At 34.0% G+C, this 24,400-nt stretch overlaps 1 pseudogene; it reads left to right on the plus strand.

Moving 5' to 3' along the window:
• The first annotated feature begins 315 nt into the window (after positions 1 to 315).
• Positions 316 to 24,400, plus strand: part of LOC143387380 (abnormal spindle-like microcephaly-associated protein) — a 48,359-nt pseudogene continuing 24,274 nt past the window's right edge.

A 24,400-nucleotide genomic window follows, 5' to 3' on the forward strand; every position in this document is an offset into this window, starting at 1 on the left:
CAGAAGCTGCTGCTCATTGATTTGCCCCCTGGTGTTGTGGGCGGAGCGTGGAGGTGCCTATTGCCGGAGGCAAAAAATTTAAACGGAGGCAAAAGGCAGGGCTAGTTTTGCTCCGTGACTTGAGTTTGCGAGTTTGTGGGGTTGGTACCCTTTTTATTTCTAGGGTGTCGGCTTCTGGAAAACAAAGCGGGGTAAATTCGATCAGACCTTTTCCACGGCCGCGCGGTGAAGCGGCCAGCTTCGGTTGGAGGTCCCTGCTCCGGACCAGCCTGGTAGGGGGTAGGGAAGGAGGCCGGGACGGGGTCTGAGGCTGCCATGGCGAACCGGCGAGTGGGGCGAACCTGCTGGGAGCTGAGGCCTATGGAACGCTGGCCGCAGGCGGGGCGGCAGGAACCAGTGGCCCAGGAGGAGGCGGCTTCCCCGCCGACGCTGTCCCTCAGCCACTTCTACAGGTCCCCTTTCCCCTGCTTCGGAGATGTCCGCCTGGGTGCCTCGCGGACGCTGCCCCTGGTCCTGCACAACCCTAAGGAGGAGGTGGCTGAGGTGGAGATCTCCCACTTCCCGGCCGCGGACCTGGGCTTCAGCATGTCTCAGCGTTGTTTCGTGTTGCAGGTAGGTCGTGGGGGGGGGCGTGCCTTGGGCTGAGCTTTCTACCCTGTCCTTCCCGCCGCCTTCCTCCGTAGGGATGAAGCTTGGGAAAGGAATGACAAAAATACCCTCAGAGAATAAAGGCAGAGTGTGGTGGCCCTTGACCCACATTTTTCCACGCACATATATAATGTTAGGGCACTCAGTTACTTGGGCGGTGACAGTGCATCAAGGCATGCCTACTTATCTTTAACAGCATTCTAAGTAAACTTTATGCAAAAAAAAGGCATTTAAAAATATGCTCCGGGTATTTTTAAATACTTTTGGTGTTTTTAAACTAATAGTTGGCACAAAGAGTGCATTCAATTTAATTTTATGACATTTGTTTCAAGAACCTCCCACATAGCTTTTACAGCCTGCTTTGGCCAAAATACTAGTCCCATTCCCATATCCACAAAAGAGAAAATTTGGTTCTTATTTTGACTGATGTGTCCTTTTAATTGAGTAGATCCTTGGAAAGCATGAAATCATTAACTGAGGGAGTCTAGATGGCTAATAACCACTTCATAAGGCAGTAGTAATTCAAATCTGAGGTTCATTGCCTTCTGTGTCACTGCTTATCTGCACTTCAGAACCTGGCTGGTCTTGTTATAAATGACTGCTTTTCTTCCTATGGAAAGTTAGATTTCTGTTCTGTATAGTGATACTTTTACTTTTTGTTGTTGTTGTTGTTGTTATAATGTAGAAGTAAAGTTCTTGTTTTCAGAGTAAATTGTTTTACACAGTAAAGATTCTGTATTTGTATTTTCTAAAACAAACTGCTTATGATGTTATATAGATTTACTTTTCAAACAAAAAACTGTTTTTTTCCTCTGACAAACAACCAAGGTTTGTTTGTTTGTTATTGTTGTTTTGTCATGTCAGGGTTTGGCAGATTCTACTGGACAGGCTGTATGGTGTAGATAGATGTTAAAGTCTAAACTCTGGAGCCAGACTACTTGGGTTCTAATTATTAGCGATATGACTTTGACAAAGTTTCTAGACATTGGTCACTTCATAGTTAACCAGTTGTATGAGATACCTGTAATTGTTCCTGAAACATACAGATTGTTTAACAAAGGTCAATTTTATGATGTGGACTGTAGAGTAGTTTGTGAGAAAGAGGAAATTTAGTTGATCATCTCTATGTTTCTTTTTCCACAAAATCTTTATAATACAGGACCATTATATTTGAAATAGAAGTACTGCACATGATAAAGGAGTAGACATTTCAATTTTTTTTAAAACCACTCAATTAAAATGATCTGGAGACTATTCTATTGCTTTCATCCAGTTAGATCTTTTTTTTTTTAGTTGTCAATGGATTTACATGTAGTGTTGAGAATTGAACCCTGTGCTTCACACATGCAAGGCAAGAGGTCTACCACTGAGCCAGGACACCAGCCCTCATCCAGTTGGATTTTATTATAGTTTTATGTCGTTATGAACCCTGATAGTGCTGGTGACTATTTTCATTATAATGAAATGAGCAGATCAGGTGGGAAAAATATATTTGACTTACCAAATGCTTTTAGGATTTTAGAGTGTTCATGAATAATAGTTGTTGTATGGTATGCTTTGATTATTTTAATTATATTATCATAATCATTTTAAATGTATTCTTTTGACTGTAGCCTAAAGAAAAACTAGTTATTTCTGTTAACTGGACACCATTGAAAGAAGGCCGAATAAGAGAGATTGTGACATTTCTTGTAAATGATGTTCTGAAACATCAAGCCATATTGCTAGGAAATGCAGAAGAGCAGAAAAAGAAAAAGGTAATAGTTTAATCATTCTATAATTCAAGAAAATGTTTCATAAGTGTAAAAATTATTTTGATGACAAGCCTGAAGTAACATGTATAAATTGCTTATTAAAATAATATTCAATGGTTTTTAATTTCATCAGTATATTTTGTTTGTTTTTACAGAGGAGTCTTTGGAATACCATTAATAAAAAGAAAAATTCAGCCTCTTCAAGTTATAACAAAAAGATTTCAAATGATCAAAACATTAACAAAACATTTTGTGTTTCTCAAAAAGTTGACAGAATTAGTAGCCCACTACAGGCATGTGAAAATTTGGGTATTAATGAAGCCTGTTCTCCAACAGAAAATCGTTCTTTAACCCTTGAAGAACACAAAATACCTATATCACCTATTAGCCCTGCTTTCCAAGAATGTCATGGTGAAATTTGCTTGCCACTTTCTGTACGTCGGTCTACTACCTACTCATCTCTTCTTACATGTGAAAATGAGGAACAGTTAAAAGTAGAAGATGCCACCATTTCAAAAGATTTTAATTTTAATGAGGAAGTCATAACTAAAACTTCCTTTCAAAGTGAGGAGAATAGTAAACTTATTCTGACCCCAAACTGTTCTTCAACTTTAAACTTTATGCAAAGTCAAGCAAATTTTCTAAGTCCAGATTCTTTTGTAAGTAATAGTCATACAGCTAATAATGAAGTAGGGTTAATGACATTTATTTCATCAGATACACTTAAAAAAGATAATTCAGAGTCTGTGAATTTGGAATCCAAAAGTATACATGAAATTTACAGAACAATTTTAAGTCCAGATTCTTTCGTAAATGATAATTATGGAGCAAATCAGGATCTAGAGTCAGATTCAGTTAATCCTATTTTATCCCCAAATCAATTTGTAAAAGATAACATGGCACATATATATACCTCTCAGCAAACATGTAAAATATTATCATTATCAAATGAAAATTCAAAGATTGCCCGGTCTCCTCAGCACTGGAGAAAAAAAGAAGTTTTGCCATGTAGTCATGAATATCAGGGTTCAAAAACACCCAAGCCTAATTTTGAAGAACTAAATCCTATAGAAGTGAAGTCAAGGTTACTACAATTTTAGAAAACAAATTCACCCTAAATTTTCTGCAGTTCAGGATGTTTCTCGTTATAGCCATAATAAGCAACATAAGAGATGCCCCATACTTTCTAACACAGTTATTAAAAGGAAGACCACCATTGCCAGAGAAAATCAAACAGATTAATAAGCCAAAAGCAAAAAGATGCCTCAACAGTACAGTAGGTGAATGTGAAAAAGTAATAGATCACCCCAAAGAAACAGAAGCTTTACATTCTCATCTTCCAATTATCGATTCAGTATTAAGTAAACCTGAGTGTTATAAAAGTGAAGTAAGTAATTCAATGACAGCTTTAGTTGCTTGTAAAAGAAAAAGTGATGGAAACATGGAAGATACAAATGTGAAGGTTGCTATTATAGAACATATGGATATACCCAAAATCAAAAGAATCCACTTTTCTCCCTTGGAATTGAAAACATCAACTGTTAAAAAAATAAAGATGACAACACCAATCTCAAAACGTACTAGCAACAGAGAGAAATTAAGCCTTAAGAAGAAAACTGGTGAGTATTATTTATAAAATCTCTAGTGTATTTTCTGTTTTGGTTTAGTGAATCTGCTTTTGATAAGCTTATATTAACTTGTACTTTTCATTTGTCAAATTGCTCAGTGGAAGACAGAACAAATAGTGTGGGACTAATTTCTGAAATTGTTGCAATCTTGTCTGTTAAACTTTGGATATTTTTTAAAATTTTATTTATTTATTTTTTAGTTGTAGATGGACACAATACTTTTATTTATTTTTTATTTATTTTTATGTGGTCTTGAGAATCGAACCCAATGCCTCACATGTGTGAGGCAAGCACTCTCCCACTGATTCACAACCCCAGCCCAAACTTTTGATATTTTACTCATGAATTTTCTGCAATAATTCTGTTTTTTAAAAAATATTATATCCAAATATTTATCTCAATTTGATATTTTTGGTACCTCCTTAAGTTTTACACCCTAAGAAAGTATTTGACATGTCTTGCCTTAGTCCACACCCTAACTAGAAGGCCCAGTGAAGTTCCTGGCCCGAATACTACCATCAGAAAGATTGTAGGAAAGACCTTTTCATGTCCTGTAATCCTGATAAGCTTACTCTGTCTTTGCCTCTGTCCATCCACTAATTGGAAATGAAGATAGGTCCCTAGAGTTCTCCATTTCTTAGAGAAGAATATTTTTCCTTTTCTAGTATTCACAGCTTTATCACACTGCCTCAGAAGCAGACAGGATTAATCCCATCACACTTTTAACCCAAAATACCTCTTCTGACAATCAAGATCCACGCAGGAAAGTAACCCACACTATGTATTTTACCAGATAATTTGAAAGAATTCTAGGCCTCCTAAGAAATATACACATCTCTCATTTGAACATCCCTCAATTGGAACTGTTTTCTTTCTCCTATTCTGTAAATCCTTCTATATCCTTTGGACTCACTGTTCTTCATTAGCACTTCTTTGCAAACATTCTCCTACCTTGTTACCCTGTTGCAGCCTGACCTTCTCTTGACAACAGTGCTTTCATTATAACCCTCTCAAGTTCTGTCTGCATTCTCTCCTACTTTTATGATTTTGGAGCTCCTGCTGGAATCTTCTAATATCTACTTTTTATTTTTTATCTATTTCCAAACTAATATCCCCTCTCTCCCTTAAAAACAAGCAAAAAGAAAAAAACAAAATAGTTTAAAGCTCATTTTTCAGACTTTCTCACCCCTGTCCTCTCTTGATGCAGAGAATGATTCACTCTCAAAATTTTGAATCTTGCTTATTATACTTTCTCTAAAACTACTACTATTATGATTTCAAAATCATTTTCGAATATCTTTCTACTACTCTGGGAATTTAGTTCCAACCTCCTTAGGTCATGCTTTCCTAAAAGCATCTTAATATCCAGTTACTATCTCTATAAGTTCCACATTTCCTCTAGAACCCAACTTCAACATTGTTTATACCCCACTGTACACATACAGTTCTTTAATCCACCACTGTTTCCATGGCCCTCATCTCTGACCTATCTATCTTTCCTAATCCAGCTTGAATTCCATGGTTCAACACAAGCACTTCCCCTGGCTTCCTTCCCTTCATTGTCCATGCAGCAAATTCCAACTGTATTTCAGTCTAACTTTGCCTACTCTATGCCTGAACCTTGCTTGGTTGTTCTTTATTACTACAAACCCCAAGTAATCCCTGAACTCTTTTTATGGCTGTATTTTCCTGGCTTATTAGCTTTGCTATAGGGTACCTCACCCTTTTATCCTGAAACTTCTCTTTCCTCCTGTCTCATGATTGATAATAGTTGCTGACTGAGTTCTTTTATGTGTCAGACCTAGTTGTGAGTGCCTTACTATTACCTCTTTTAATATTTATGACATTCATGTGCAGTAAATGTTATTTTTACCCATAGCACAATTTTACAAATAGGTACATTGAGACTTGAGTAATTTTCCCATTTTACAGTCAGTCAGTGATAAAGCTGGGGTTCTACCCCAGGTAATGTCAGTTTTGTGATCCTCATCCAAGCTGATGACCCGTTTCCTATTTCACTGAGGGAGTAGAAATATAGATGCTTCTCTATTTATTAAGGATTACATCCAATAAACCCATTATAATTGACCTTAACAAGAAAAGTTTCAATAAAATAGCAAAAACTGATTGAAGTGGATTCAACAATTTTAGGTGATGAATTGGAAATAACTAATAAAGCTCCTTTCAAAATGATGTTTTACTTCAGAAAATAACTTTTAATTAAGTATAATCTATATGCAAAAATTATACAAATCAGTATATAACTCCGTGAATGATCACAAAGGGAACATTGACTCTATTAAGGAGTTTTGCTTAAAAGAAAATGTAAGCAACATAAGCATAGAGCATAGGCTGAAGGGATAAATGGTCAGTGAGTTCCACACTGTAAATCCAGTGATTATTTCTCAATCTTTTTTTTTTGTATTGGGGATTGAACCCTGGTACATTTAACCACTGAGCCTCATCCCTTTCCTGTATTTTATTTGGAGGGTCTAGCCAAGTTGCTTAGGGTCTCCTTTAGTTGATGAGGCTGGCTTTGGACTCATGATCCTCCTTCCTTAGCCTCCCAAAGTGCTGGGATTACAGGCATGCATCACCATGCCTGGCTATTCTCAGTCTTCATCTTGAGCTATTTGTAAACAGTTTGGAGCCTTGAACCTCTGTCTTCTTGGAACATTTTATCTTGCCATTCTCATTCTCCTGGTTTTCTTCCTTCTTCATTGACTGCTCCCTTTCAGTTTTCTTTGTGGGAAGTTTCTTATTTCCCTTACACTTTGGATTACAGAGGGCTAGTTATTAAACATTTTTATATTTTACTCATTCTCTTAATGATCTCATCTGTTATTTCTCAATAGTGTGGCCCAAAGCTGTGGAATTGTCCTTATTTGTGTTTCTCTCTCATCCTTTCTTTTTAAACTCAAATGCAGATCTGATTCTAAACTCAGTCCACCAACAAATTTTCTCTTTCCTTCAAATATAATCATAATCTGATCACTTCTCACTCACCATTGAATGGCACCGTTTGGGCCAGTCTTTGTCATTGCAGGATGTGCAAACAGATCTCCTTGCTTTCACCCTTGACTTTTCCATAGTCTGCGTACCCACATACTACTTTTAAAATATTAGGGCTTGGACTGTTCAGTTTCATAACATCTAATGACTTCCTGTTGCAATGAAAGCCCAAATTCCTACAATGATTTACAGGTCCCTATAACATCAATATTATGACATTTTGACTTTCCAGCCTCTTACTTTTCTCTTTCCCTTGCTCACTGTTTTTTACCACTTTGGCTTCCTTGTAGTCCTTGAAACTTCAAATATGCTGTGTCCTCAGGGTATTTGCAGTTTGTTGTTTTCTCTAACTAGAATGACCTTTTTATTTAGTTCACTCATCATCGTATCATGTTCAAAACAGTGACTTGACCCAGGTTCTCAAACGCTACCAAATATTTAGAGTCACAGTTTAAACTTAGGTTTTCCTAGCTACAACATAAATGGTTTTTTTTTCACCATTCTTGTTAAACTGTTGGGGTTTAAATGGAAGAAAAGATAAATAAAAGTTTTTATTTGGGGTAACGACCAAGGATTATAGTGATGGCACAATGGGATTCACTGACTTCAAAGTTCTGTGCCAATGTATAATTATTAAAACAACTCTTCTGATTTTCCACTATGTGGTGTTTTTCTTCCTTGCTCAGGAAACTCCAATGGTGCTTTACTATTATCAGATGATTTACAAAATTATTATTCTGTCATTTTAGGTCATCAGTTATAGGATCTCTGTTTATTTAGCCAGATATCTTTATTCACCATTCTGTCTGTGTATACTCTTACTAACATTCATATCTGTTTTTCTCTCATTAATTCAATCCTTTATTTCAAGTACTATAACCAACTTTTGTTAATACTGTTCTCTAATGAATTTCCCTCTAATTATATTCCCTTAGAAACTAATTACAGCTTATGTGACATCTTGAACCTACCTGTTATTTCTATTTCTTGCTTTACTGTTTTTTATAGATATGTTCTGATCCGATAACAAATTATTTGATTCTAAGAAACATATCCATTTTGGTCTCCTGCAAGGTATACAACAAATGATGAACAGAATGAATTCGTGAATGAATGAATGAACAAAGACCACTGAATTTTTGACACTCAAACCCATACCTGTTTTTGAGGCCACCACGTGGTTGAACCTCTTTGTTAGGTTTAGAGAGAACTGTACATATTTGGTATCTGATATATGAGCCCATAGAAGAGCCAGTAATTCACTAAGAGCTGCTCTAGCTTCTTTCTCTTCTGACAAACAATTCTCCAGATATATTTCTTCAACACTAATGAGGCCCCTTAATAAAGCACATATTAAGTGTTCATACATTGTTTAGGCTCTGTTTTCCCAGGAAAAAAATATAATTTGTATCCTCAAGCTACTCCCAGTTTTAATGATTAAGCTCTGCCCAGGGAATTATTGAAGCATAGAAGCAGAGATGTTGTATGAATGGCAAATAATGTGATAAGGTACTAATGCAGGCTTCCTAATGAATAAAATGATTTCAATGCAGAGGGACTAGCTTGTTGAAGGTTGCAAAGTGAGTCTCCCTTTTATGTTTTAAATGTTCAAATAAAAAGAAAATTATAACTTAATAAATGTTATAACTTGATCATGTTCCTTATCTTCATAATAGGTATAGATTTGAGATTTCTCTAAAACAAGAGTAAGCAGCCTTTTTTTAGGGATTTTATTAAAAATAACTTTTTAAATACCTTTATCTTATTTATTTATTTTTATGTGGTGCTGAGGATCGAACCCAGGGCTTCACACATGCTAGGCAAGTGCTCTTTCACTTGCCTAATACAACCCCAGCCCCTTTTTCTTTCATAGTTCAGATAATATTTTTGGCTATTCAGGCCATATTTCTATCACAACTGTTTAGCTCTGCCATTAACAATGTGCCTGTGTTCTAATAATTTTTTATTTATAGGCACTGAAATTTGGATTTCATGTAGTTTTTATGTCATCAAATATTATTCACTTCATTTCCCCCCATTCATTTACAAATGTAAAAACTATTCTTTGCGTATAGAACATACAAAAGAAGATTGTGCTGGATTTTACACATGGGCTATAGTTTGCTCTAATTAGGAAAGATGCTTACATTTAGTAGCAGAATATGCTGGTATGAAACCTGCTTTTGAGAGAGTGAACTGCTACTCCTATAGGTATTTGCTACTATGAATTTTATTGCCTTTTCCTTTATAATTACTTGCTATTTATTAATCATGTAAGCTATATACTTGGGAATCAGTCTGTTCTCATTCTTCACCACTTTTCTAGTGAGTTGGTATTAAGACTTATTGTTTCGACTATTAAAACAACTCTGCTCTGTTTCCTACCTTTGTTAAAAATTGTTTTATCATATCTAACTTGGCTAATAACTACCTTGTAGTTTTTTATCTTTAGTCATAACCCCATTCATTTTCTTGTTTATACTATTTTCAAAAATAAAGATGAAGGTGTTATTTCTTGAAATAAAATCTGTCACTGAAATAGAGGGTACTTCAAACTTGTTAATAGTGCAGGCTCTAGAACTTGACTACCCAGGTTCAAACCCCTGCTGCTTCCTAACTTATGTGACCTCTAAGCCCTAGAATCCTAATTATGTAAATTTTGGATAACTATAGTACTGTTTTCATAGATTTATTGTGATAATTATATGAGTGAAAGATTAATACTTAATAGCTCTTGGCATAGTATATTCAATTATTAGCTGCCACTATTATTAATATTGTTGAACTCCTCCCTTCCTCTTCCAACTTCTTTTATGTAATTTCTTATATGTGTTTATTCTTTGTTGTATCCTTGTTATAGTTTTGTCAGCAAGCCATATCCCTTGTGCTTAATATTCATTTTAGGAGTTAGCACATGTATATTTTCATCCAGAAGGTCTTTTATGCCCCTTTTAAACTTTTTCTGTATTAGACTTAACTGCCTATAGGCTGTGACAATTATCTTTCTATTCTGTATTTTCCCTGTACCTAACACAGTCTGGAATATATGCACACAGTCAATTGTGGTTAAATCTGGACAGTAACTTCTGTAGACAAAAATTGAATGTATTGTTTTGGTCTGAAAAACATTCTAGATGTTGGTTTCATTGACTACTAAGTTCATAATATTAGTATCTGAAGCATAGTAATTATTAAGTATTTGCTAAATGAATATGATTATAAAGAACCCATACTTTTAATTTTAAATGAGCTACCAACTTTGGGAATTTTATTTTTTAATGCTATTAATTTTGTTTTCTAATGTATTTTAGATTCAATGGCATTCAAAACACCTATTTCTAAAACAAACAAAAGGATAAAAACCCATTGTTGCTGTGGCACAGTCTAATTTGACCTTCATAAAACCATTAAAAGCAGGTAAGTGCTTATTATATTTAAACTGAAAATATAGTTTATTATATTTAATCTGAAAAAGTGACATGGAATGAAGCATCAATTTCATTTCAAATGGAAATGAGTTTTTTAAAAAATTTGAATAAAGGCCTTGAAGAATTTTTAAAGTGTGTATGCAAATTATAATTAAGGTATTCTATCAGATTTTACTGAAATTGCTTTATGGTAGGTTAGGATTTTTAAATAATCAGGGAATTTTGTTTTATTCCCTATCATTTTGCTTGATCACATTTCATACCCAAAATGTTTTCAAGTCTTTGTAGCAAGTAGTGAAAAGCAAATATTGTTCAGTTTTTTTATTATGGTTTTACTAGTTTAAAAAAAAAAGTTATTTTTCTATATATTGTACAGTAATTTACTAGAAATTTTTATATGTAATAATCTAGTTGTATTCTTAGATATTCCTAGACACCCAATGCAATTTGCTGCAAAAAACATGTTTTATGATGAGCGCTGGAAGGAAAAACAGGAACCAAGGATTCACTTGGTGGCTAAATTTTATATTAACTCCGGATGACTTCACTGTAAAAACAAGTATTTCTGAAGGTAAACATTAAGTTAATGTTTAAATTTAATAATACTCTTGTTTTAGCAGACCAAAATTTGACAGGATTTGTCATTCTTTAATTAAATATACTTTACTTATTACGTTCTATTTCACTAATTTATTGACTTAAGTTTTTAAGATTGTGTAGGTAATTTTTCCTTACATAGGTTGACATGAATACATTTTCTGTACTAAAAGTACTGAAACTTGCTTTTTCTTTTTACCTTCCATTCTATCATTTTATCAGCCAATGTAAGCAGTCCTTTGTGGCCTGAACATTTTGGATGTATTGACTTCACTGTTAGTACCTTAGTTTAAGGAGTAGGTCAGAACACTGCATAGTACAGGGACTGTGAGAGACAATTCAGATGAAATTTTAAAACACTGCAGTGTTTATTCTTAAAGAGAAGACTTGGGTGTGGGATAAGGTAGAAGCATGACACTAAGAAACATTTGAAAGATTTTTTTCTGAAAGAGAAAGAAATTAACTTTTGTCTATTCTTCATAGAAATTATAGGAATCCATTTCAGATAACTAAAATGATTTTAGTTATCAAACCATTGTGTAATCATGCAAAATGGTGATTTTCCCATTGTTGCAGTGTTCAAACAGACCATATTTCACATTCACCAGAGAAACGTGTAGGATTTCTTCTATTAGATGCAGAGTCTCTGGTTTAATTCCTAGGTCCTTGATCCATTTTGAGTTAAGTTTTGTGCATGGTGAGAGATAGGGGTTTAATTTCATTTGGTGCATATAGATTTCCAGTTTTCCCAGCAACATTTGTTGAAGAAGCTATCTTTTCTCCAATGTATATTTTTGGCACCTTTGTCTAATATAAGTGTAATCATATGATTCTGTGTTCTCTATTCTGTACCATTGCTTTGGTGCCAATACCATGCTGCTTTTGTTACTATTGCTCTGTAGTATAGTTTAGGTTTAAGTTCTGGTATAGTGATGCCACCTGCTTCACTCTTCTTTCTAAGGATTGCTTTTGCTATTATTTTTCCAGTTGAATTTCATGACTTCTTTTTCTATTTCTATGAGGAGTATCATTGGGATTATGATTAGAATTGCATTAAATCTGTATAGTGCTTTTGGTAGTATGATCATTTTGACAATATTAATTTTGCCTATCCAAGAACAAGGTAGATCATTCTGTCTTCTAAGGTCTTCTTTAATTTCTTTCTTTAGCGTTCTATAGTTTTCATTGTAGAGGTCTTACACCTCCTTTGTTAAATTTTGATTCTCAAGTATTTTATTCTTTTTTTGAAGCTATTGTAAACAGGATAGTTTTTCTCATTTCTCTTTCAGAGGATTTGTCACTGATATACAGAAATGAATTTGATTTATGGGAATTGATTTTGTATCCTGGTACTTTGCTGAATTCATTTTACTAGTTTTCTGGTGGAGTTTTTTTGGATCTTCTAGGTATAGAAGAATCATAGGCAAATAGTGCTAATTTGAGTTCTTCTTTTCCTATCTGTATCCCTTTAATTTCTTTCATCTAATTCCTCTGACCAGTGTTTCAAGAACTATGTTAAATAGAAGTGGTGAAAGAGGGCATCCCTGTCTTGTTCCAGTTTTTAGAGGAAATGCCTTTACTGTTTCTCCATTTCAAATGATGTTGTCCTGGGGCTTAGGCTTATCATAGATAGCTTTTATGATGTTGAGATATATTCCTGTTATCCCTATTTTTCTAGTGTTTTGAACATGTATAGGTACTGTATTTTGTCAAATGCTTATTTTGCATCTATTGAGATGATCATATGATTCTTTAAGTCTATTGATGTAATGAATTACATTTATTGATTTCCATATATTGAGTCAGCCTTGCATCCCTGGTATGAAACCCACTTGATCTTGGTACATTATCTTTTTGATATGTTTTTGTATTCAATTTGCCAGAATCTTATTGAGAATTTTTGCATCTATGTTCATTAGAGATATTGGTCTGAAGTTTTATTTTTTTGATGTGTCTTTGCCTGGTTTTGGAATGAGGGTGACATTGGCCTCACAGAATGAATTTGGAAGCGCTCCCTCTTTTTCTATTTCTTATAAATTATTTCAGAATAATTTATAGAGTATTGATATTAGTTCTTTAGAACTCAATTGTGTATTCATCTGGTCCTGGGCTTTTTTTGGTTGGTAGGCTTCTGATGGCATCTTCTATTAATCTGTTTAAATTGAGTATATCATCGTGATATTCAACTTGGGCAACTCATATGCCTCTAGAAATTTGTCATTGCCTTTGATATTCTCTATTATATTGGAGTACAAGTTTTTAAAATAATATCTAATTATCTTCTGTATTCCTGTAGTGTCTGTTGTGATATTTCCTTTTTCATCACGTTCATTAGTAATTTGAATTTTCTCTCTCCTTCTTTTTGTCAGCATGGCTGAGGGTTTGTTAATTTTATTTATTTTTTCGAAGAACCAAGTTTTTGTTCTGTTAATATTTTCAATTGTTTCTTTTGTTTCAATTTCATTGATTTTGGCTGTGATTTTAAATATTTCCTTAAATATGTCTTCTACTGCTTTTGGTGTTGATTTGTTGTTCTTTTTCTAAGGCTTTGAGATGTAATGTTAAGTCATTTATTTGTTGACTTTTTCTTCTTTTAAGGAATGAACTCCATGCAATGAACTTTTCTTAGAACTGCTTTCATAGTGTTCCAGAGATTTTGATATGTTGTATCTGTGTTCTCATTTACCTCTAAGAATTTTTTAATATCCTCCTTGATGTCTTTTGCAACCCATTGTTCATTTACTAGCATATTATTTAGTCTCCAGTTATTGGAATAGTTTGTATTTCTTATTTTATCATTGATTTCTAATTTCATTCCAGTATGATCTGATAGAATACAGGGTAGTATCTCTACTTTTTTGTATTTGTTAAGAGTTACTTTGTGGCATAATATATGGTCTGTTTTAGAGAAGGATCCATGTGTGTTTAGAGAAGAAAGTATATTCTCTCATTGAAGGATGAGATATTCTATATATGTCAATTAAGTCTAAGTTATTGAGTATATTATTGAGTCCTATATTTTCTTTGTTCAGCTTTTGTTTGGAAGACCTATCCAGTGGTGTAAGAGGTGTGTTAAAGTCACCAAAATTATTATGTTGTGGTCAGTTTGACTCTTGAACTTGAGAAGAGTTTGTTTGATGAACATAAATGCTCCATTATTTGGGGCATATATATTTAAAATTGTTATGTCTGGTTGGTATATGGTTCCCTTGAGCAGTGTGAAATGTTCTTCTTTGTCCCTTTTGATTAACTTTAGCTAAAGTCTACTTTATTTGATATGAGGATGGAAACCCCTGCTTGCTTCTGCAGTCCATGTGAGTGGTATGATTTTTCCCAACCTTTCACCTTCAGTCTGTGTATGTCTTTTCCTATGAAATGAGACTCTTGGAAACAGAATATTGTATTGTTCGGTCTTTTTTTTTTTTTTTTTTTTTTTTTTTTTAATCGAATCAGCTAGCCTATGTCTTTTGATTAGTGAATTCAGGCCATTAACATCAGGGTTATTATTGAGATATGATTTGTATTCCCAGCTACTTTTGTTTATTTTTGTTATTTAACTTGACTTGGTTTTCCTTTGATTAGCTTTTCCTTTAGTGTAATATCTACCTTTGCTGATTTTTATTGTTGTTTTTCATTTTCTCTTCATAAAATAGTTTGCCAAGGATGTTCTGTAGTAGAGGTTTTCTAGCTGTAATTCTTTTAACTTTTGTGTATCATGGACGATTTTTATTTCATCATCAAATCTAAAGCTTAGTTTTGCTGGATACAAAATTCTTAGTTGGCATCCATTTTTCTTTTCAAAGCTTGATATATGTTGTTATAGGATCTTCTAGCTTTCAGGGTCTGGGTTGAAAAATCTGCACATAACCTACTTGGTTCTCCCTATATGTAATCTGATTCCTTTCTCTCGTGGCTTTTAATTTTCTCTCCTTATTCTGTATGTTAGGCATTTTTATTATAATGTACCTTGGTGTGAATCTGTTGTGATTTTGTACATTTGATGTCCTGTAAACCTCTTGAATTTGGTTTTCCAATTCGTTCTTTATGTTTGAAAATTTTTCTGCATTATTTCATTGAATAGATCGTTCATTCCTTTGTTTTGGAACTGTGCCTTCCTCTATCCCAATAAGCCTTAAATTTGGTCTTTTTATGCTATCCCATATTTCTTGAATGTTCTGCTCATGGTTTATTACCCTTTTCAACTTTGTGATCTACATTCTTTTCAAGATTATATACTTTTTCTTCATTGTCCGAGGTCCTGTCTTCCAAGTGGTCTAATCTGTTGGTGATGCTTTCAATTGAACATTTAATTTGTTTCTTTCATTTCAAGGATTTTTTTTTTGAGAGACAGAGAGAATGAATTTTTAATATTTATTTTTTAGTTTTCGGTGGACACAACATCTTTATTTTATTTTTATGTGGTGCTGAGGATCAAACCCAGCACCCCACATATGCCAGGTGAGCACGCTGCCACTTGAACCACATCCTTATCCTCTCATTTCAAGGATTTTTGTTTGGTTTTTCTTTAGAACTTCTATCTCCCTATTGAAGTAATCTTTTGCTTCCTGTATTTGCTTATGTAGCTCTTTGTCAAGATGATTTTTTTTTGCTGCCTGTATTTGCTCTCTTATATCATCCTTTAATTCACAAAACATTTTAACTATATACATCCTGAACTCCTTCTCTGTCATTTCATCTGCTGTGCTGGCCATGGATTCTAATAATGTGGTATCTTCATTTGTTTGTGGCACCTTCTTCCCTTGTCTTTTCATGTTGCTTTTGTGTCTTCCTTTTTAGCTCTGTGAATCCAAGGCGTTACCATTTTTATCCCATAGGCTTATAGTGCCCCTGTAGGGTTCCAATACCTCTCCTGAGGGAAAGGACAATGTTAACAAATATAAACAAAATACCACCTAAAAACAAATATTTGTTATTAAGATATTTACAGGTTGGTCACAGTGTACAGAAATGGTAAATTCAAGTATTATCTACAATATAATCAGTAGGTTTGTAAAAGGGTTTATAGTTTCTGATGGTGGGCAAAGAACCTGGGGTGTAGGAAGATATGTTGAGGAGGTATGAGATGAGGATATAGAGTTAATCTTAGGATGTGTGAAAGAGAAATCTAAAGAAGAATGTTAGTAGCAGGAGAATAGAGAGGAAGTAATTCGGGGTAGACAAGTAAGAGGAAAGACATAGAATACATAAAACAAACACATGTATATTAAGAAAAATTTAAAAATGTTAAAATAATAAAAATTGGAGAGAAAGAAAAAAAAGAATATACAACACAACAGTAATATACTATTCAGTCATACCAGTCCTCAATATCCTAATTCATGCAAAGTACTTGCTTTCACATATGTTGGGGATGTGAGGGCAGGAGAATAAAGAGGGAGAAGAAAGAAAAAAAATCTCAAAGGAAGAAATAAGGATTGTTTTGGTTGGAGATGAGAATCTTTCCTGCTTCCCTTCTCATCCAGTAGGTGGGGTTGTCTGTTTTTAGTTGATATCTCTGCTCTCATGATGGTGGGGGTTACCAGGGTGTGAGGGTTGGTCTTGTGTGCAGGGCACCTGGAAGTGGGGTTTGGCACTCCAGTTGGGAGACTGCACCTCAAGGATCTCCTTTGGCATCTATCTGCTCCTATCATGTGGGTGCTGGGTCTTATCTCCTTATCTCACCTGTAGACCTCACAGTTCCTGCCCTCTAAATTAGTCTCTAAAGTGTATCTCCCTCCCCGCCCCCTTTCTACTTCCTAATCAGGAGCCTTTCTCCAGAGGTTCTTGTATGTTGCACTCTGGTGGCTGTCATAGAGGGCTGTTTTTTATTGCACTGTTGCAAGTTAGCAGCTGCTGGCGATTGGGAGGAATTAGAAAACTATGGGTTCGTGGTTATTTGGTGTTCCAAACTGGTAGTTGCCCCAACTGAAGATGGTGATGAAGATGACCCAAGATGGAGGCAGCTGCTTTCTGTGATGGGGTGTTGGGAGGGGTGGGGTGCGGTAGCCAGGAGATGTGTTGTGATTGGTTTAGATGAGCTCTGTAGCATGCAATGTTGCAGCTCTCAGCTTTTTTTCAGAGCTTCTGATGTCCCCAGGTGCAGGCCAGCTACTGAAAATAGGGGACTAAGACAGTAGTTGCAGAGTCACAAGATGGAAGCGACAGAGGGAGCCTCACATTGGTAGATGGGGGTCCACGTGGGAGTGGCGGCTGGAGTTCCTGCTCATGGGTAGCAGCTGTACTTCGTGGGAGCGGCGTCTGGGAATTCTGCGCTGGTGCTGATGCCAGTGGTCCCACTAAGGCACCTTGTGACCTGCGTGAGCAAGTAGTCAGGAGTCGGAAGTCCTTTTCTAAAGCTGAGGCCTGGGGCCTTGCGGGCAAAGAGGCTGTGATTCCTGCTCAGGATCAGCTATGGGGGGTCCTCTATCACTCTCAGCAAAGCAGTATTCCCACAGGCTGAGACCCCGGTCATGGAGCGACACAGAATGCTGCCTCCCTCTGGTCTACCATCTTGGATCTGAGCAAAAATCACATTCTTTAGGAGCTTAACTTTTTTTTATTAATTTATAAAAATGATGGAAAATAAGCCAGTTCAAAGGTCATTTAATATTCTGGATTAGAGAAGCTAATATTTTAAATATTGGTGGTAGCAGGTAGTGCTAACAGGCTGTGGAGATATATTGGCCCAAGATACTTAGTGAATGATGACAACTACATTTTAAGATTAGAGAATCAGAAGAAAACTTGGAAGGAGTGGGAAATGGATTCCATTTTTATCATCTTAAGTTGGATTTTATTGCTGAATTTAAGAATTTATGATGTTTTTTAACCAGAAACATTTATCCTTTTTTTTATTACCCAGAAAATGCTGCTACTCTTCTTTTGGGAGCGGAGAATCAACATAAAATAAGTGTTCCTAGAGCGCCTACAAAAGATGAAATGTCTCTCAGAGCTTATACTGCACGGTGCAGGTTGAATAGATTACGCCGCACAGCATGCTGTTTATTTACATCTGAAAAAATTGTTAAAGCTATTAAAAAGCTTGAAATTGAAATTGAAAATAGGCAGTTAATTGTTCGAAAAGATAAACACCTCTGGAAAGATATTGGTAAGAAGGTTACTGGTTAATTTTTTAAATTTTGCATTTAGTCCCTGCCCCCAGTTTTATTGAAGGAAGTATAATTGACAGATAAAAATTGTATATATTTAAGATATACAGTGTGATGTTAATATGCATATATATTGTAAGATGATAACTACAATGTAGCTGATTAACATATCTAGCACCTTACATAGTTACGTTTGTGGGGAGGATGGGTTGGTTGAGGACATTTAAGATGTATTCTTAACAGATTTCAAGTTTGTAATTCAGCTTTGATAACTATAATCACAATACTATACAGTAAATCTCTAGAACTTATTCATCTTGCATAAATGAAACTTTGTACCCTTTTGATAAGCATCTCCTCAGCCCTTGGCAACCACCCATTCTCTCTGCTTCTGTGAATTCAATGTTTTTAGATTACATGTGCAAGCAAGATAATACAGTGATTGTTTTTCCTTTCCTGGCTTATTGCACTTAACATAATGTCCTACGGGCTTATCCATGTTGTGAAAAAAGACATATTTCCTTCATCTTAGAGGCTGAATAGTATTTCATTATGTGTATAGACACAACCCATTTTCTTTATTCTTTCTTTCATTGGTGGATACTTAGATTGTTTCCACATCTTGGCTACAGTGAATAATGCTACAATAAATATAAAAATAAAATTATCTCTTCCAGACACTGATTTCATTTTGTGTGTGTGTGTGTGTGTGTGTGTGTGTGTGTGTATGTGTATGTGTGTGTATAGATAGATAGAGATTATTTTTTGTTTCAAAGCTAAATTTACTTGCTTTAGCTTTTCTGCCCCAAATCTCACATACATAAATATAATAATGTATAGTTAACAATAGAAGTATTTTTCATATAGACAATATGCTTCATTTAAGTGATTATTCTTTTTTTCCACTGATATCTTTTCTGTGGAATTTTATCCTCTTTATTTAATTAGTGATCTGAACTTGTCTTTCTTTTGATCTATATTTCAGGAGAACGTCAGAAAGTCTTGAACTGGCTATTATCCTATAATCCTTTGTGGCTTCGAATTGGCGTAGAGGTGAGGATATGTTTTAGTTTTAAACAGTTTATTTTTCAATTATATACTTAGAATATTCTTTAATAAAATGTGGTTTTACTCATAGAAGTTATAAAATTATTTGTTTAGCTTGATTCATCTTCAATATAAAATATAAGGTCAACTAGGAAATACTGATTAGATAAGTAGACCATGTCATTATTTATTATTGACATATTGTTACAGAGTAATTTATTTCTATAGTCTTTTTCTTCTTTCTTTTTTTTTTGTATTGGAGATTGAACACTTTACCATTGAGCCACACCTACAGCCTTTTTTATTTTTTATTTAGAGACAAGGTCTAGCTAACTTGTTTAGGGCCTTGCTTAATTGCTAAGGCTGGCCTCAAACTGCCTCAGCCTTCCAAGCCACTTGGGATTACAGTTGTGTCACCACCATGCCCAGCTACTTCTGTAGTCTTTTAAATATACATAATGTGATCTTGGCTGTAATGAACCTATAGTATAGTAAACTAATTTTTTGAACATTTATAAATGAAAAGACTAGGCTATTTAAAACATATTTTCTAATTTAAGTCTCTTTAAATCTCAATGAGATGTGTATTATTATTTTTACTTCTCTAACAAAGTGAAAGCTATGATATTAAGTGACTTGTAAAATGCTAGTAATTGATCAAGCCTTGTACCTACAACTGTCTGAGCCAAATCACAACTTTCCAATTATTTGATGGACTACTACTTAAAAAACGTCATCCAGATTTGAATTATTACATAGTACTTGTTAACTATTATAAAATTTTGAATAATTAGGGTTCTGTTATACTTTCATGATATCTGTAGTTGCATGGTTATAATTAAATTTGAACAATGTTTCAATACTTTTTAAAATTTTTGGTACTGGAGATTGAATCCAGCAGTACTCTACTCCAATACTTTTTATTTTTTATTTAGACTGGGTCTTGCTAAGTTGCTGAGGCTGGCCTCAAATTTGTGTTCCTCCTGCCTTAGCCTCCAAGTAAATGAGATTACAGGTATATACCACTGCCCCCAGCAATGGTATATACCTGTAATATTCCTTTAACTTAAAGGAAAAATTTTAAACATAAATGTAAAAGCTCCTTGTCAGATGCTTAAAAATTTATCTAAGTTCTAAGTTTTGTCTTTTTTTGTGAAGTAAACATTTAAAAATGCATAAACTATATATGTATAGTTTTAAAGGGTTATTTATTGAATGACTATGTCATTTCCTTACTGTTTAGGATATAGACTATTACCAGTTCTTTAGAAGATTGTTGTCTACTCTTCTCCAATAGTGTTTCATTCCTTTTTTGAGGTAGTATGATTCTGACTTTAGGTTTTAATTTTTTGTTTTTAGACAATTTATGGTGAACTCAAATCTTTGGAAGACAATAGTGATGTCACAGGGTTGGCTATGTTTATTCTGAATCGCTTGCTTTGGAATCCTGATATAGCAGCTGAATATAGACACCCTACTGTTCCTCATTTATACAGAGATGGTTAACATTGCTGCTTCCTTTGCATTTTCTCCACACTATGCACAAATGGCTTCTGGTTATTCTTCCTGTTTTTATTTATGTTTTACTTTCTTAAAGAAACCAGTCTAAATAGGTCTGCTTCCACTGCCTTCCTTTCCCTTATTCCCATTATTCCTCTTCACTATGTATAATTATTACTACTATTTTTGTCTCTATCCATCTTCTCCCTCCAATAGATTATAAATCCTATTCAGATTATATTTATCATGCTTTGCTACTGTATATATAGTGCCTAGGACAAAGCTTGCAAATAGTAGGTGCTCCATAAATGTCAGTTGAATGAATCCAGCTAAATCTCCTCATGTGCCCATTTTCCTTATCCATGAATTGAAAATATTAAATGGTACCTCTTATGTAGAGTTGTTGTATAGGTTTATTGAATTCATATATGTAAAACACTAAGAAAGGCACATAGTGTGATTTTTTTATTTGTTTGCTACTACTTTTTTTATGTTTTAAGTGAAACTGGCCTTTCATGGATGAATTTGTTATTATTTTTTCTAAGATCATGAAGAAGCTTTGTCCAAGCTTTTTCACATTGAAAAAGTTATTGTTGTTGGTATGCTAAGCTTTCCAGACTTATTGATCATGATCCTTGTCTCTTCTGTAAAGATGCTGAATTCAAGGTATAATTTTCATTTTATCTTATATATTTCAAATTTCCCATTTAAGACTTTTGTTGATCTTGTGGCATATTTTCTGTTTAGAAAGAACATTAACTTTGTTTTTTTTAAATTTTTTTTAGCTGTTGATGAACCTTTATTTTATTCATTTATTTATATGTGGTGCTGAGCATTAAACTCATTGCCTCACACATGTGGGGCAAGTACTGTACCACTGAGCCACATCCCCAGCCCAGAAAGAACATTTCTAGAGACTAATATGTTAGAATATAATATGAATGAACGTTTATTTAGTGAATCCCATCAGTAATTCTACCTTTCCTGATTTTTTGTTGGTTAACCTTTCACCAGTACATCATTATTACTCTTAATTTTGACATGAAAATGAACTAAACTATGTTTCTAAGAAATTAATTTTGAGGGAAATTTCTTACCTAATTTTGATGTAGTATATTATCAAATTAATGCTAGGTTTTGTAGTATGTTATTAATTATGAGCAAATTTTAAAGAGAACATTAAATTGAAAATGTATGATATTTGCAGTATTAACATTTGATATGAAACTGAAAATCTTTTTATACTATAATTAATTTTATGTCTATATTTACAGAATGACCAAAAGGATTTGCTTTTATTATATAAAAAGTTATACTATTGAAATATTATATCTGCAACCTGTTTCTTTGTAGGCTAGTAAAGAAATCTTTCTGGCTTTTTCACGAGATTTCCTAAGTGGTGAAGGTGATCTTTCCCGTCACCTTGGCTTTTTGGGATTGCCTGTTAGCCATGTTCAGACACCATTTAATGAATTTTATTTTTCTGTTACAAATCTTGCTGTAGATTTGCAGTGTGGAGTGCTTCATGTGTAAGTATAAGAAATAGAATCATTTTGCTAATGGAATAGACCAATTTTTTTTGGAAAATGTCGTACTCTGTACTTATAAATATATATATATATTTTTGTTCTTTCTTGTAATGGAATAAATTTAGGGTTGAAAAAAATTGAGATTTCTCTTTCAAAAAATGATATCAGTTTTATGCCTAGAAACTTTTCTCCTATCACACTTTTTTTTTCTGTTGGCATGTGACTTGAGTACATGCTCTGCAGTACATGGTTAGGAACTACTGATATCTCAGAAAAGGACTGGGAAAGAGCATGAAACTAATTAAAACATTAAACACTTAAATACATTTTATGTCAACAGTAGCTTCATGAGTTTCATTATCATTTCAGACTAGCTTTAGTAGCATTTACTTTGTTTTAATGTTTGATTAAAATCAGATGAAGTGATAGAATGACTTGCCCAAATTTTATAGAGTAAAATGGAGATATAGACTCTTTTAAGCCTGACTTTAAATTACAGAATATTTACCAAATAATAAACTGGAATCCCTCACAGTTGGCTATGATTTTAGTAATGGATTGCTTATTTCAGCTTTGGAATGCTTGACTTTGACCATGTACTTCAGTTAGTCTCTTTAGAATTTCTGGATTGGAGACAATAGTCTTATTTCTAGGGAACTCTCCAATATGTTATACCCTTATCAAGGAAACACTTTGGGGGTTAAAAAAGAGAGAGAGAGACAGATTTAGTTATAGATGGGCACAATATCTTTATTTAATTTAGTTACTTCTATGTGGTGCTGAGAATCAAACCCAGTGCTTCACACATGCTAGGCAAGTGCTCTACCACTGAGCTACAGCCCCAGCCTCATTATGTGTTTTTTTTATGTGTATGTGAATTTCAAACCAGCCAGTTAAACTGGTAATGGGTTGGTCTATTGTTGCAGAAATGTTTCCTACATTGATTGGTCTAGGATGATCTTAAGTCATTTTATAGCCTTTAGAAACTATGATTCTGTAAATAATTTGGTCACCTTTTAGTTATATACAACATCATATGAGGCTTGCTTTTTCTATGGAAATATTGCCTATTGTGTAGTGGATAAAATATTGGTAACCTAGATGACATTAGGAATTTGAATTCAAGCTCTGGAGTACATGTCTTTTTTAGGTAGACATTCAAATATGTTTATAGTATGCATTACTATTATACACACAGAGAGAGAAAGAGAATTCGACCAACTGTTGTTATGGAAACTGATGAAACAAGATTTTAATTGCTGTCTTATTTCTGTCATAGCAGTATATGATGATGAATTAGATCAATTAAATTAACTTCCTCCTGGACCTTTGTTTCTTTCTCTGTAAAAAAAAAAGGCCACTAATACCTGACTATGGGATTTACCATGATAACTAAAATAAAAACAAAAACAAAAAAAACACTTAACTTGATTAATAGATTATAGCACACCTTAATACATGCCTCCTTCTTCTTATCCTTCCTCTCCTTCCTTTTTTTCTTTCTCTGAAGAAGTTTATTATTTTGTTGATATGTATGTATATTTTTGTGTATGTTTCAGTTTTCTTATCATTTTATTCATGAATTTCTATATTTAAAAATTAAAAATGAAAAACAGCTACTCATTAACTATGGAGCAATACAGTTTTGAGATAGTTATTTGGAGTCTTTTTGACCTTACTCTCTTTAAACTCTTGGGATTTATGTGGGTAATAACTATTTTTAAATGAATATTTCTTTTCATATATATTGTTACATAGCAAATTCATCTGAAAATTTCTTTACTACTAGGCGAACCATGGAACTTCTCACATAGAACTGGAATCTTTCAAAGAAACTCAGGATTCCTGCAATAAGTCGTCTTCAAAAAATGCACAATGTTGACATTGTTCTTCAAATTCTTAAATCATGAGGAATTCAATTAAGTGATGAACATGGTAAAAACTGAACAGAGAAATACTTATTCTCATTGAATATTGGTATATATATATATATATATATATATATATACATGAATCATGCTAATGGACTGCATTTTTATTGGCAGGAAATTCAATCCTATCTAAGGATATTGTGGATAGGCACAGAGAAAAGACTCTTGCATTGCTTTGGAAAATTGTATTTGCTTTTAAGGTATTATACATTTGGAA

The sequence above is a fragment of the Callospermophilus lateralis genome, unplaced genomic scaffold (assembly GCF_048772815.1).
Source record: "Callospermophilus lateralis isolate mCalLat2 unplaced genomic scaffold, mCalLat2.hap1 Scaffold_167, whole genome shotgun sequence".
Classification (NCBI taxonomy): Eukaryota; Metazoa; Chordata; class Mammalia; order Rodentia; family Sciuridae; genus Callospermophilus; species Callospermophilus lateralis.